General features: G+C 38.8%; 2 long non-coding RNA genes across 2 annotated transcripts in view; one reads left to right on the plus strand and one right to left on the minus strand.

Moving 5' to 3' along the window:
• LOC117951592 overlaps positions 1 to 1,104 on the minus strand; it is a 16,558-nt gene extending 15,454 nt beyond the window's left edge. Inside the window, exon 1 of the long non-coding RNA XR_004658218.1 lies at positions 1,093 to 1,104. This is a non-coding gene — a long non-coding RNA (uncharacterized LOC117951592). The remainder of the gene's footprint in view (positions 1 to 1,092) is intronic.
• Positions 1 to 6,691, plus strand: part of LOC117951590 — a 9,193-nt gene extending 2,502 nt beyond the window's left edge. Inside the window, exon 3 of the long non-coding RNA XR_004658216.1 lies at positions 6,619 to 6,691. This is a non-coding gene — a long non-coding RNA (uncharacterized LOC117951590). The remainder of the gene's footprint in view (positions 1 to 6,618) is intronic.
• The last annotated feature ends 10,330 nt before the right edge of the window (positions 6,692 to 17,021 follow it).

Raw genomic sequence — 17,021 nt, forward strand, 5'->3', positions numbered from 1 at the left:
CACACCTCCTCTATTTGCTCTCTCCCTCTAGTGCATTTCTAGCATCTTCTTTATTGTCATGTCTCTATCAGCATCCTGCTGCGACAGCCCAAATTTCAATGAATATGCCGTTAATGTGTTAATGTGTGATTTGTTGCTCAGACAACACACTGGTGCCATCACTCTGAGGTGCTGAGTGTCATCAGTGGGTACACAGGTGGTTAAAGCTGGGACTGTTACCGCATTACAGCAATACCGTCAGGTAACGCGGATCTGAGCTCATCATCATCATCACCGCAAAAAACATTCTAATGACATTCTACAGGTAACGCTTACTGCAATACACAGTAGGAAAGGCAAGGACACTTCTCCATTCTCAGCTGAGGTAGACACATTAACGGTAATGCTGCAGTGCTTACCACTGCACATTAGCTTAGCAGCTACCGAAGTGTCCTTCTGTTCATAGCTTCGTTGTGATAAAACGGCATGGTTGACTTTCAGTCTGCATGCATGTTTCGTAGCCTAAAACGGAGCAGCTTATATTTTAGAGAGAGCAACGAGTCAGCAAACTGCCGAGTCACCCTCTCTGCTCTCTGTCTTTTCAGCTGCTAGACGGGCTGCACTCGGCATTGTTGGCAAACTGTTTTATTTATATATTACTTTATTGACAAAAGAGCTTTCTAAACTGTCTGTGGAATGGATCAACAGAGATGAGAGAAAACGTTGTGGTCCTAAATGACAGCAAAACTCAGGAAAGACTCACATTGAGCTGAAATGGAAACACTGTGCTGCATTTTTTTTTTACACGCAACATGTGTTGATGTTGATGTTGATAGCAAAGTTTTTTCAGGGGTATCTGCATTCACTTTACCGGCAGCATTGACAATCGATAAAGCCATTGTTTCTTGAGAAGCTCTATCTTATTGTTGTATTGTTCACTTTTTAATCACTTTAAATTAACTCTGCTAAACTCTATCCTCTCTCTTTACTCCGTGTGCAACCCCACGGCCACTGACGTCACTCACTTGCCATTCTCGCTCTGACTGGTTAACCGCCATACTGCTGTGATACATTGCTTCTTCACTGCAATAAGAAAAAAAACTGTACCATGACAGCCCTACAGGTGGGTGAAGCAGAGCCCAGTCTCACCTTTTTCAACAGTGACTCCTGAAAGCTAACTCAGCAGAAAAAAACAAAATGGCACAGACTGCTTCTACACTTCCTTTCTGTCTTTGAGCCTGCCCTCATCACAGGAATAATTCATGGTCATCATTCATTCATTTATGTTTAATGCAAATCCACTTCTTTATCTCAGCCTTTGCTATTAGCCACAACCCAGTGGTGTGATGTGTTTCAGAGATTCTGAAGATTCAATTTAACATGCATCTGGACCTCAATACCACATTCTTATCACAACGTTTCCCAATTTCTGTTACCTGCATTCACTTTAATCCTCTAAATAATGCCATTGTGTTCATTCGGCTTCTCCGTGTTATCTAAACTTCCTTTTTAAAATCCCCCTTTTCAACATGATCTTATCTGCTTTATTTGCACTTTGTTTGGCAGTGATTAAGATCATGATTTGGAAACTGACCATTTCCAGAAACAAAGCGACGTGTTTCCATATGGGATGTTGTTCGTAACTCCAGCCCGCTGAAGCACACAGTCAAAGCCAAATGAGTTCACAAACAGACTCTGACATGCAAGGTATCATCTGATAGACATTTGGCTCTGCCAGTGCTCATTCAAAGCCAGGTTAGGAGAGATAATGCATGTGCTTACACACACACACACACACACACACACACACACACACACATGCACATGCACACACGTCATTCCTCATTGGACACCAAATCAGGTAGGTCCCTCATGCATTACCCATTGCACGCAGCCAGGCCACAGTGCAACAGGAACCTGTCAATTAAAATGGATTAATTCTGCACTTTGTGCACCTACTTCAACCCACGAAGGAGGGGAGGGAGGGACAGCGTAAGAGGAGGGGAGAAGACGGGAGAGTGTTTTCATAGAATGTCATCATGAGTGCATGTGAAAACAATCACAGTTGTTCACGAGACTCAGGACCGAAGAATACATGTGTGGCATATGTGGATGAGAGAGCCTGCTATGTGTCTATTGTGTGGTCATTTCTCAATACTTGGGTCACTTTTTCAAAACTCTTCACAAAATGAGCACAACCGAAGTATATGTGGGCTAAACTGTTGATCTTTTGTCATTGCTTTGGCACAAAATGCATACAGTGACTACATCTTTCAAATTACATTCATTCTTTTCTCACTTCTCACAATGCAACATTCGCCAAAACTCTATATACCTACAGGCCAATTTGCACATGCTAACATACTGTTCTCCAAAAAGCTGTTAACTGAACTTAAGTTCAAAAGAACAACGGAATAAAAAATTGAATAAGACAGCAGTTTGCTACATTTCTTCAGTAATATTGTAATAAACTATATTTTGAATCAAAAAATTCAAATGCTATGAAAACAATTGAACTAACCACAGCGGATTCTCATGTGGCTGAACACCTACACATGTTACTCTTTCAATTTCATTACAAAAGGATACAACCTCAGAATAGTTTTGTGTTGTGACGTAAACACGGACCCAGCCGGAGATAGAATTTTGGCAGAAAGAGGATAAAGAGTGGCTGAGAGGGGGTGAGGAATTCACATTCATGGTGGAAGAAGAAGAAGATTAAGAGCTCTAGTCTCAGATGAGATTAGAGCTACTGTAATTGATCATGTAATCAATCATGGTCTCTCAATGAGAGAGGCTGGTGAGAGAGTGCACAACAGTGGCATCTATTGTTAGAGTTTTCCAGCAAACCAACAGGTAACTTGTTTTCTGCATGGCATCTGAGCCCACTTGTGTGTAATTGCTTTTGCTTTTCTGCTTAGGACTCAACGGCTACCTCACACAGGTAGGAGATGTAGGATGTTCACTGATGTGCAGGAAACTGCCATGGTTGATAAGGTCATCAGAAACAACAGCATAAAACTCACTGAGATTCGTCACAGAGTCTTGGCAGACAACGTTACTTTTGAACATATTCCCAGTGTAAGCATAACAACTATTTCTAAAGTCCTGAAAAACATCCGGTCAGGATGAAACAGTTGTATACTGTGCCTTTTGAGAGGAGCTCTGAACGTGTCAGGCAACTCAGGAACCAATATGTCCAGGTAAGATCACAATACTGTAAAATACAGAACACACACAAAGACATACATTTTTGGTAATGATTGCTACTGCAAAAGCCTAACTCTTATTTTGCCTTGTGGATTTATTTTAATGAGTCGTGGAGATTGAAGGCAGACAAACACCCCACATTTTCATCTTTGTGGATGTGGCGGGTTTCAAATTGGCCAAAACACAGCAATGAGGAAGGAATGTGATTGGAAAGAGTGCCACGGTGGATGTCCCGGTCCAGAGGGGTGCCAACATCACAATGAGCACAGCAACACCCACTGATGAACTGCTGCTGCAAACACCACTAATTGAGCCATACAACACTGAGCGTCTCTTGCATTCCGGCATGATCTCTATGAAAGGGTTGTGCTAGTTGTGAAAATGGATGCAGAGAGAAGAAATCAGCCAACATTTATAATTGTTTGGGACAATGTGGCATTTCACCACTCCCGTGCAGTCCCACAGTGGTTTGCAGCCCATCCCAGAATAGCGTCACTTTCCCCCTCACCTTATTCTCCATTCCTCAACCCCATAGAGGATTTTTTTTCCCTCATGGAGGTGGAAGGGTTATGACCACCATACACATAATCAAATTTCCCTCCTAGAAGCAATGAATGCTGGATGCCTGGACATATCAGCAGAAGATTGCCAGTGATGGATCAGGCATGCCAGAAGATTCTTTCCTAGATGAATTGCCCTAGATTTTATAAGATGTGATGTGGATAAGAACCTGTGGCCAAATGCAGAAGACCGATGTAGATTAGCATTCTTATTGTATCTGTATCAGTGGATGGTGTGAACAAATTCTTGTATTTTGGAATTACTCAGTGCAAATAAAAGACAACATACAATATATTAAAGCATACTGCATCATGTCTGATTCATTCCAGTAACATACTGTATTTTGCAGTGAATTTGAAACAGTTGAGACGTGTCCTTGTTTTACATAAGAAAACATTGTATAATGACACCTGTTGTTAGTGTATTTTAGGTCATTGTTTTGTAAAGTACAAAGTGTGTTTGTTGGCTGTTAACTTTTGCTACTGTTATGGGAGAAGGAGTTAATTTGAGACATGTATGAAGTGAATTGGTAGTTTTAGTGCATTGTGAATGTAAAATGAACAGCTGTGCCGAGCTGAGAGTTGCTTAAGAGAACTGTGTAAAGAATTTAGAAAAAGTGACCAAAGTATTAAGAAATGCATCCTAGCAACTGTAATCAGCAATAATGATCAATTACTCAGCAGAGCAGAAGAAAGGTGTTTGAAATTGTCTTGTATATTGTTTGTTGTTTAGACGAGTATAAAAAAGATTTCCATCAATAGATAACGATTTCAATTTGGGCATATCACACCACAAGGCGGTCACAGTGGAAAAAAAGTCCTATTTTTGGAAAGAAATAATCAAATTTCCCACCTAACCAGAGTTGCCAACAAACTGTCAACAAGAGGGAGAGAGGGACCCTAAAAAGCAACGTGCTTGGACTGAAAAGAACTCACATCTCTCTCTCCATCTGTCTGTTTGAATATCTGCATTGAATGCACCGACACAGAGATGGGAGTGATCTGCAGTTTGGCTTCATTTGTTTTCAAGTGAAGGTGACATCAAAAACTGGACCCGATTGACATGGATTTTCTTAGTATGTAACTGTTTTAAAAATGCTAAAAATGATTGAATGGTCTGCCTGTGTCATCATTTGAATGTGTACAAATAACAAGTAACATGTACTTTTGCACCATTTGGAAACCTAACCACTTTCTTTCATTCTAGAAGTGAGCGAGATGAGCAGACTGAGAAAGATTAAGTGGTCTGACTAGTTGATCCAGTTGAATGAGGAGCACTCTGCTGAGTGCTGACAGACGCTCGAAGATATGACAGCACTTCGCACGCTGCTGGAAAACAACAACACTTGAGACAGTAGAAATTCATGAGAGTTAAGGCCAAAGAGCACTTAAATAGGCAATAATAATTATATAACTTGTCAGCCTATGGTCATTCAAATAGAGAATGACTGTAACGTATTAGAATTGGAGCATACTAATGCAACCTAATGCCGGATTCTTCCAGTTTTTGGTGCCAAATAAAATATTGTGTGCAAAATTGTACATACAACCCTGCAGTTGAAAGGAAACAATGACTAACTAATTATTCTTCATACTGAATGCATTGCATACGTAGGCTACATTTTGACACCATATCAAACACAAACAGAAAGTTGGCGTTGGGTTAGGATTGTTTTGTAAACCAGTAACACAGCAATATTATAAAAAAAGAAGACTTCTTCTACTACCACTAATAATAATACATGTTATGTAAAGAGCCCTTTCAGGGCACTCAAAGACACTTTGCATATAAGTTAAAATGATCCCAAAAAACAACAGACTAAAAAACACCTAAGACAGACATTAAAAGTATTTCTTAAAAGGTGACTTTTGTTTGTGATTGGAACATAGGCAAATTGGTGCATTCTCGGATGTGTCCGGGGAGAGAGTTCCAGAGGGAGGGGGCCGCGATGGAGAAGGCTTATGAAAGGTTGTGTGAGTTAGGAGAATGACTTTATAATTGGATCTGCTGTGGAACAGGGCGTAAGTGGTGGTTCACGGGAGCAGAAATGGGTGAGCAGACTAGCAGCAGAGTTATGGAGGCACCGGAGTTAATTTAGGCAGCAATGCAGAGGATAAATCATAAAATGGTAAATAGTCAGTAAGATTTAAAAGCAGACACAACGACTGCAGATCTATGGCAGATGGGCACCGCTGTAGTTTTACAGGACAGTTTTGTTTTGTGACTCAAACTGTAAAGAGCAAAACTAGTGGACCTGAGAGGCCAAGGATGACAGAAGGGAGTTCACTTATATAATCTAGCTTCAGGCTGGGGGCGGGAGGTTGAGGAGCAAACAAACAGGAAATCACTGCACTGGATGTCTGCACATCATCAGTGAAATTAGTAGCAACGGAAGCACTGTACAGTGAGAACAGCCATTTGAAGTTAGCAAAACTGATCACTTATAAATGCTGGAAGAGAACCAGATCACAGAAGACTGAAAAAATAAGAAGGCCATTGTCTTAATGTGAAATCAGTAGTACCACAGGCTGGTCTAAGAGCTAATACTAACCACTGTCCTGAAGTTGCACCCATCAACAATTAATTAATAGTTCTAAACCTAACTTTTTAAAAGTGGATTTCTCTGAACCCATTAAATAAACCACCCAACAGCTCAAACTTAGCTTGAAGTTATTACTTTGCAGTTACAGAGAGCACTGACACATGCATAGTATCACTCAAATCAACCTCAGACTTCCCATCGGCACAAATGTAATTTCGTTTTCAAGATTCTAAATACAAACTTGGAGCACCAATGATTCATCACTTTTCCTGAAATGTGACTATTACTGTGGGGCAAACATTTGTATCTAATCTTAGCAAACAAAGTAAGGAAATTTGTGTTTGGTAGATCATTTCTCTGTGGTAACAATGCTTTTTGGCAATAAATCGCACACTGTTGGAAAGCCTGCTTAGTTTTCTTTCAAATGATGTCACATTTGTGCGAAACATCCATTTGTAGGATGAGCAGCAGATCTGAGTATGTGGGTAGCGCCCATGTAAAAGTTGCCAAATCGTCTCTCTTAATGCCAAACAGCTTTCCTTTTCTTTGCTGTTGCTATTGAGTCATGTTTTGAGCTTCTGGGGGTATCCCCCAGGTGCTGCCAATCAGGTGCCTTATTCTGCAACCAGTGGCAATCCCATATTTCCACAGTCTGGGACCAAGGCTCGACCCTACAGGGCGGGGTTTATCAGAAACTGCCTCCAGAATGTGGGAGTGGAGAGGATGGAAAAGCCTGCTAGTTGTCCTGACCTCAACCCGAATACTTGTGGCATCAGCTTGAGCGTGCTGATAGTGCCAGAGTGACCAATACAACCACGTTGGCGGACTTGCAACAAATGCTGGTTGAAGAATGGGAGGCCATCCCACAGCAGTGTGTGACCAGAGGGCTATTTCACAAAACCAAGATGAGGGATAAAGCCGGGATTTCCCAGGTATCCTGACTTAATTTAGCCTTGACTCAGTTTCACAAAAGCGGAAGCACCTCAATGCACCTTAAATTATTTTAGTTGATTAATGTTGTTGTATTCTTTAACAACTATAATTTGGGAGGATTGTTAAATTTGAAGAACATATCCTCATTGTACAAGCCTCCCAAATTATAGTTTTAGTTCACTGAACCAATACCTACATAGTGTGTACTAGTCTACAGTCATGTAACAACAGGGGGAGGACACCTCAGTGGGTTTTGACTTTGTATTTTGCTGGGGGAAAATAACTGATGATTACACTCTGTTACAATAATGTTTAAAATGGCATAAAATGTATCACTTTCTAGTATTTAGAGACCAATTTCTTCAGTGTCTATCTTTTCCGTGTACACGAGGGAGCAAAGCATGTAACATGTGAAGAAGCAAAACTATGTTAACTATAACTACTACTAACTAAATACTATTTTTATTTAAAAAATGTGAGGAAAAGTGGGGCAGATAATAGCGGACCAACTGAAAGATAAAATTCTAAAAATATACATTTTTGAACTACTGCTCTTAACTGAAACCATTCTATGCGTCATTGAACATTTGCACGCTTTATATTAACAGCAAGCAGTGGAAGTTAATTTATATTTTAGCCCATGAGAAAGAGGGAAGAAAAAAATGAAAGAAACATTTATGCATCATATCCTAGCACTGTAAAAAATGGATCTTCATGGTAAATTTCATGAGTAACATTATCTTCTGCTTACTTGCATTGACTATAATGGAAAAATTGTGCAAATGATTAGTAGCCTGATCCTTGAATGTGTGATTAAGATGGTTTCAATTCAGAGCAGTGGTAAGGAAATGTATATTTTTTGGCTCCTTCGACGCATTCAGTCGGTCCACGATCGTCGGTCCACGCTTTCTCTCGTTGTTTCATTACAGGGGCCGTGTTTCTTTTTCACAAATTACATGTTTCACGTCACCACACTTCCACAAGAAGCTGCTGCTCAATCTTTACAAAGTATGTACAATGCATATTCTCCATTTTAGCATCAGTTAATCTTGTTATCGACAATGTGGTCTGTGAAGAAAAGCCGTGACCGTGCATCTATCCAAATTACTTCAGCCTGGCTCGACCTAGTGGCTCCTCCTCAGCCTGGCTTGGCCTTCGTGAAACACACCAAGCCAGGCTGCACAGCTCAGACTAGGTAAAGTCTTGCTTTATTGATTATCCCGGATTTATGAATTCTGCTATTGTGAAACAGCCCCCAGGCTGGTGACCAGCATGAGGAGGAGGAGCCAGGCAGTTCTGGCTGTGTATGGTTCTTCTACACACTAATGAGGCTCCTGTTTGTGAAACGAACAAGTTCTTAAATGGCCAATGTGTCTTGTTTTTTCAAACTTCAATCATCCAACCAGACGAGTCAGTGGCAGAATAAGCTGATGTCAAAAATGCATGTTCCTTACAAACAGGACATTATTTGAAAGGGAATTAAACAGGCATTCCAGCAATTAAAGATTTGTTGCCAAAAAGCATTGTTACCACAGAGAAATAATCTACACTAACACAACTGTCCTTACTTTCTGTACAAAGTTGTGTTTGCCTGTTGTTCTGCGAAATTAATGGATGGTTGTGTGCGTTAAGGACAACTGTGATAAAGTGGCCATTTATTTGTTTCAGATCTTGAGGATAAACAAACACATTGTCCTGCTTCCCTTTCAGTAATTTGATGGATCATTTGGTCTGTGTTGTGTAGTTTTCTGTGTGCGTGTTTCCAGGTTTTGCTTAATTGTGTGCATGTGCATGTGATTAGAGGTCTATCCACAAAAACAAATGAGCTGAGACAAACTCCTCCATGACTCCTGGTCACGACAAAGTACAAGTGAAGAAGTCCAGTTTACACAGCTGAGACTTTAACCTGACTAACTGCTGCAAAATAACAGACTACAATAGATTAAGATCAACAAAGAAATGAGTTATATTACATTTGTCTCTTAAAAAGCATTAAAGACCTAGCAAATTGATGCTTTTGTCATCACATGCTGGCAAGATGTACTGTGAAAATTATAGTTTTGCCAAGATTCATGTTCCTGTTTCAGAAAACACCCAGTAATCACAGGCGTTTTTTAAAATAGTTGTTTTTTAGAGAACTGAACACATGTACATTCAAACAAAAGAGGAAAGGTGTATCTAGAGAGAATGAAGAAAGGAGAAAAACATTTATTTTTTTCATAAAACATATGTGTTTTATCCAACATTAAATATCTTTGTTGGAAAAAAAGTATGTGAACCTTTTGAGTACCTGGTGTGACCCCCTTGACATGCAATAACTTATATCCCTACCCTGCTGATAATTATATTACATAAACCCACATTTTCTGTCTGGCTTTTACCATTCTTTTGTAGACTGTGTGTGTGTGTGTGTGTGTGTGTGTGTGGGTGTGGGTGGGTGGGGGGGTTGGGGTGTAGCTCATTGTCTTGCTGCATGACCCACCTTTGGTTGAGCTTCACTTCACAAACCATTATCCTGACTTGTCCACTAGAGAGGCTTGTAGATCCTCAGACTCCTGGAATATTACTTGCTCTTTGATGGATTTTTGATATATGGTAACAGTTGTGTTGAATTTCCTCAAAAGTGGATTAATGAAGGCCAAACTCTTTGTAAATGATTATCCTTCTCCAGCCTGGTGACCAACATTTTGTCCGAGCTCAGCTAAATCTCTTTTAATCAAGGCATGGCACACTTCCAAAAACGTGTGTGGTAAAGACCAGACTTTGATAGTAAAGACCCAGGTTTATTTTTCTTTCCATAGGGCAGAGACTACTAAACTCACACATGGGTGTCATCCCATTGATCAAAATCTATGGTGGCACTGAGAGTCCACTGCACTGCAACTTCAGAAAGCACATGCAAATGGACCACAACACATTAAGAAAACACATGGCCAGGGTGCAATTTACATTTAATGTTGGATCATTTTGCTAAATAAAGTGAAGATGAGATAAGATAAAAACACATTTATTAATCCTCAGAGTGGAATTTAAAAACAAATGAATTCGTATATTTTTGGGGTTTTATTTGTTATTCTTTTAGAGAAATTCTAAAGAGTTAAAATACAGCACTGTACCTTCAACCTGCCGTTCTCCTCTGCAGAACTGAGTCTCATTGAAGATAATGGCTCTAACAACAGCTTGTTGTGAATGGTACATTCTACTCCGTGAGAACTCTGATGAAAGCTTCTCTCATCTTAATTGTAGCACTGTTTTCTTTCCTGAAGATTTATGTGTCAACCAACCTTGAGCTAGTCCGTTTGTCCATCCTGACTCTCTTTCTAATCTAACTACATGTCATCTCACGTCAGCAATTGTTAGAAAATGTGTGTATCCTTGTGTGTCTCAGTAAAACTTTAGAACATTGTGAAAGCAACCCTGCTTTGTTGCTTTCAGAGTGAAATCACAGAGGTGAAGCCAGGAGATGATAGAGCACAAACCACAAAACCACTGTGATCAGATTGTTTTGAACAAAGCTGTCAACACTGCTTTACAAAAAATGCATCCAGACAATGGTTCCAGACAACATGACTACATCACACATTTTTCACATTCACATCTTGTAATTCTGCTGCCTATGTTACAATGAAAACACGTTGACTTTGAAACATGTCTTTTAAATCTGTTGGCAGAGGTTGATTCTCTTTGTTGATCTTCAAAGACACTTTTCAGCTACTTGTGGTAAATAATCATCCCGCAGTAAAAGTCACTGTCACACAGGTCTGTTGGATCAGTTCTTTTTGGTTAGCATGGTCTGGCTCCATCAGCTGAGTCTTAAAGCCCTGCTCTGCTGTTGGTCCGAAGACAAAACAATAAACCAGAGTGTCCAGAATGTTCACTCGACCTGCTGTGGCTAATGGACTGATTATGTGTCTTTTGCTAAAATGTTTTGGCTCAAATACCTTACATAACCAATTTCTGTGTATCTGACTTTCTATGAACAGAGTTTTAACTTTTGCAATTGTTTTACCTGAGCCCACAATGCACACACAGTAGTGGATGGTTATTCAATGATATAGAGAGCTGCAGGTGAAACATAAAACGATTTCCAGGAGCAAGAGATGTTTTTTTCATGTTGATGTTTAGTTGTTTTGTAATCCTGCTCACAGATTCTCTCTCTCTCTCTCTCTCTCTCTCTCTCTCTCTCTCTCTCTCTCTCTCTCTCTCTCTCTCTCTCTCTCTCTCTCTCCACACTAAGATGCAATTTCAGCCATGTTTGTTTTGGTTCAGTTTAATTAAAGTCCCAAGAAGCTCAGTCATCTTCAACACTGACCAAATTACAACAAGAAGTCGGGGCAGGAGGACAAGATTTAATATTATTTGGCAGAGGCCAGAGTACTCTTCACTTTTAATTAGAGAGTTAATCATTTTCAGCTGGCGAAACACAACTCAACCATCTCACAAGCACCGGGTCGTTGAGTTGATGGCACTTCTTGAAAGTATACTGAAACCATCAATCATCTCAGATCCTACATACACATGTACCTATGTTTTTTTCTTGCGTTCATTAAACGTGCCATTTTTTGTACACATTGTTCATTTGAAAAACAAGCATACATTTGAATATAAAAGGATAGAATTCTAGATGAACAATGGTAAATTTGCGCAAATGCACGTAGTGTACAACATTTGCACACCACTAACATCATCTACACTTGTAGGCTAGTTTTGTTTTTTTATTAATCAAAGGTATAAAATACTTGTAACATACTGTATAAAATACTTGTAACATGCTGTTTATACAGCATATATATACAAGCTTCTCAATCCACACTTGTGTTTGGATTGAGAAGCTTGATTAAAAATGTGAGAATGATAGCGACAAATGCATCCTAGAGCTAAAGGTAAAGTTTTAATTGATGATCTAAAGGAGATCTAAAACCCTTGTCGGCTTTTTTGTCTCGTATTATTATTACTATCTGGAAATCAGGCTGCTGGGCTAATGTTTTCTACTTTTCCCTCCAGTCCTACTTTCAATGTTCTATTCTTTTTACATTCTGGACATCATGATTGCCAATGTGTCATGTTGATGTCAGATTCCTGATGCAAGCTTCTTTTCTCACTAAGTAAGGTTTTATTGCATATTTCAGTTGTTAAATATGTTTTACATAAAAAGTGTGTTTGTTATAAAAAGAATTATGTTGTTTTTATCCCATATAATGCAAATAGAAAAATGTGTCCTCTGTTTCACTGTTGTTGTTTTCAGAGTGTACACAATGTTTAACCACTGGCCGTGGAAAGCCTAAAAAAACAAATCAAGAAATCAAGCAATGTATCAACACATTATGCACAATTTATTGTCAACCCAAAGCTTGAAGTATTTCCCAACACAGCCCAAATTGCACATGGCCCAGAGGTTAGCACAATTCCAAGTGTTATTGTATCCTTTACTTTGTGTATATGTAATTCTACATTTCATCATAGCGCCAAACCTATTTATCAAAACATTTGAGAAAATGAGGGCATTAACATGAAGCTGCATAGTTTCAAATAATGGTAAAAAATTGCTCTAAATCAGGATAATAATGCTGTTAAACTTCCTGTTTAAACAAGAATAAATTACACATTATGTGAATGCATCTGACAGAAAGTAGGACTGCATTAGCTAGCGTTGAGTAATACCGAACCTGTTGTTAAAACGACCTTCACTACCAGCCCGCAGGCAATAACAGCAGCAACAACACAAAGAGCATTAACACACGTATTTTTAATCAACCACCCACTTTGCCCTGTCAGGAGAAAGCTTACTTTACCCTAAAAACTCTGAAACCATTTCAGTGATAAGACCTTTTCAAACACACATTTCTATCTCCACTCAAATAGTACAGCAAAGATAATAGAGCAGTTTTTATAATAATGCAGCTATTTGACACTTTAGGTTAAACTGAAAAGAAAGATTTCAGTAGTAATTAGTCGGGGTTGTAGTCCGAGAACAGGACAAGTCAAGACTGAGTCGAGATCAAGTCCAAAGAAGTTCAAGTCCAAGTCAAGGCCAAGTCCAAATGAGAGACAGTTAATCCTGAGATACAGAATAAAACAAATCCTCTTCAAAACCCCTTACTTACATTCATAATTGATGTAATGTGAGAAGAGTATATCTTCTATTTCAAGATGATAACTTTGCTTTATTTGTAATAAGGAAAGCAAGTGCAGAGTAACATGCTATAGGATCAAATCAAGCCGAATTGTTTACATGAAATTGAAAATAGAAATTGTATTACTTGTCCTGAAGAATTCATATTACAAAGTGCTCGCTGACATAGTGTCTGTGGCCGAATTGAAAAGGATTGCTACCTGATGACTGAGGTGTATGACGCAGCCAAGCGTAGACCAGGTGACCAATCTCAATGCCCGTTCCAGATGGATTTTGAATTAAACTAACACCTGTTTTCTAAACGAGCGTGCTTCACCAATGCTTTAGTTCTGGGGGAAGTTACTTTAGAACAAAAGAATATAGTGATGGACTTGGTCAAGACCAACTAGACTGTTTGGTGAGTCCAACGGCCGAGTCAAGTCTGAGTCCAAATACCAACAAGTCCAAGACAAGGCGGAGACAACAGAAAAGCATCTTGAGTACTACAGCCCTGTAATTACATCCATGTGTGTAAGTTTAATTTCAATTTTGAACATCCTCTAAACTGGATTTTCGCTTGTTTTAGCAGTGAGAGGTGAGCTGGACTGCACCGAGAAATGCTTATGCCATCATCTCTATTCCTATTTAACAAGCTACCTTATCAGCTGGGAGTGATACACCTCTCCTAATGATACTTCTTAAAGCACCAAGGGGTTTTAGATATTACACTTTACCATAGATTTTGCTACACTCTCCCAAGGCCATCAAGGTCTGATTCTGTGGTAGTATGTGCAGGCATGCAGATCTGTCACCAAGTTGTATCAAAACAAAGGTTCTCATTCAAATGCACCCTCACAACTCTGTTATGCACGGCCATAGCTTAGTTATTAGAAGAACAAATGCAAACACATAAAACAAAACGTGCATGACATGGGTATTACCATGCATTAGTGGCCAATTGGATTCGTGGCAGTGAAAGTATATTTGGCCCGGTGGATGAGACTGAAACAGGAGTGCAGAATTTTCTGCAGGTTGGGGTAAACACGTTCTCCCAAAATGCCCACACAATGCTAACTTAACCACCACCGGCCATGTTTTTCATGAGAGGCTGAATGATAATGGATTACGTTCAGTTCTGTTGCTGTGTTTTGAATTTGACACCAAAGCATGAATTTGTGGAACCTGCATGAATTGATTACTCGATCATTTAGCAAGTCCTGATGTCTTAACCCTTGTATTGTCTTCCCTTTTGGGACCCCCTCGTATCCCTCGGATCAAATTGACCCGTGACTTATTTGGGGTTTTAAAAACAATTCTGAAATACAATTTTACTTCATAATCTATTGACAAATATTGTCTTTATCTCAATTTCAAACAATTGAGATAACATATATGTTTAGGGAATGCAATGTCTCTACTAAAACACAATTAAAAATGGAAGTGTGATTTGTTTTTTGTCATGAGGTTATAATTCATGTTAAAAATCCAGTGGTCACATCCAGAATAATTTTCTGAATTGAGTGAAGAATACATGTTTTATCACAGAAGATAAGGTAAGGCCATTGATTTTCAGGTAGAAAAAATATAACTTGTACCATTTTTCAACCTGAAAAAAATTAAAATGGGTCAGTTTGACCCAAATACCATACTAGGGTTAAGCCACATGTAAATAATTTTGTACGTGTTTACATATAAATTCAAATCTGGCTGAGTCTTGTGGACATAATGAACCCGTAAATCCTATAGTTTCCAACATCGTTGCAGCTTTTTGTTAGCACAGATTCTTTATGATGTATGTTATTATGTTTCGGAATAGAATAAATTAATTATAATAATTTAATTATACTTTAGGGCTACAAAGGTCATAGTTACCAAGTAAAAAAGTGTTTAAAGTCAATTATTTCTGCATTTCACCACTCTTTTCTACAAAGATTTTAGAAGCAAGGCAATTATTTTTTTTAATTCTTTGTGTACTTAATTCTTCATATTCTGCGATCGCTTCAGAAATTAATCTGGATTCATTTGCTTTAGATTGCGTTTTGAAGTGAGTTTGCCATAACATTATTTATAATTACTACGTGATTTTGTAAGACATGTGAATTAATCTAATAACTTTGAAAGGAAAGCTGTTTGTAATTATTGCTGGAAGTAGGACAGTAAAAACGTAGATTTCACTTTACCATAGAACTCTTGTGATGTGTCAGCAGTAATGATGTCTCCTAACCAGAATTTTGATTAAGTGTATTGTAATCACTTTGAGAAATGCTCTGACAACATCTAAAACAGCAAGAGTAAGCTGCTGATAAATTCTTGCTGCATCAGCACCATGGGTAGTGAAGCAAAATGCTTTGGAAGCAAAATCTGAGGGCTAGAGGGTTGAAATGGTTCATAAAATTAGCTATTGAAAAATGTGATGTAACTTCAGCTCTACATGAAGCAAGTTGTGCCTAAACAGCAGAATGACATCACTTTCGAACCTCTTAAGGGACTGACTTCTCACACACTCACAGACACACAGACACACACACACACACACACACACACAAGATTGATGTACAGTAAGAAATTAGATTCCACTGAATAGGATCACAAAAATGGAGAATTTCACAGAAAAAAAAACGAATTGCAGAGATAGTGGAGAAAGGGGGCCACTTTAGAAACATGTATTTGTGAATCAGTGTAAATGAAGTGTTAATATTTATCAGATAATGTAGTCGCTGTAAGTCCCTGGATGCGAGGGCCTAGCAGGACCGACCCTGCTGGACTCCAACACTGATCCAAACTCATTGTCACAAGAATTCCCGCAAGGATCAATAAAGTTCTATTTTTTCTTAAACTACCGTTCCCTCTGCTCAGTCTTTCTCAGACTGCTCTCTACATCAGACTCAGCAGCGTGGTGCAAACTCTGTCCAGACGGCCATGTCTGGTGGCTGTATCTCGTTTAAAAAATAAAACTTTAAAGAGCATGGCAGGATCAGAGGAGAGAGACAAAGCTGCTTTTGTTGAAACAAAGTGTCTGGCGGGTACGTTTGCAGATTATGAGGTCCTTGAACAGGCAAAATAAAAGGACACGTGTTCCTACTGAAAAAAGTTCTTTCAAGTAAGACACACAAGAATGAATGAAGTTTTTCTTTTTGGAAGTTCTGAAGACAAAGCTGCAATTTTACCAACAGAGACAACTTAGTTATTAATATAATGTGTACTTTCATCTGTTTACAAAGCGTTTGTCAAAGCCTGATACCTATAAAGTGAAATTGTACTTTATATCGCCTACTTGGTACAATATCATATACATACATATATATATATATATATATATATATATATATATATATATATATATATATATATATACACACACATACACACAGTATGTAGTCACATTGTTTGACATTATTCCCTCATTAAATCGGCAGACTTTAGGGAGTCTTCAGGGAGTGATTTTCTTCAATTTCAATTGTTATTAGGCATAAAAAAACAGCACATATTCACACATTCAACAACACCTCCAAAGTGTGCACTCACACACACACACACACACACACACAAAGAAGAAGAAGCTAACGTGATGATTATTTGAATCATTTGTAGTGTCTGCATGTATCCAGTCGCCCACCTACACTTATATAATAAGTGAGTACAAGGTATTTTATCAGAGTGATCAAACATTTAGCCCCTCAGCAA

The sequence above is a fragment of the Etheostoma cragini genome, chromosome 10 (genome assembly GCF_013103735.1).
Source record: "Etheostoma cragini isolate CJK2018 chromosome 10, CSU_Ecrag_1.0, whole genome shotgun sequence".
In the NCBI taxonomy this organism is placed as follows: Eukaryota; Metazoa; Chordata; class Actinopteri; order Perciformes; family Percidae; genus Etheostoma; species Etheostoma cragini.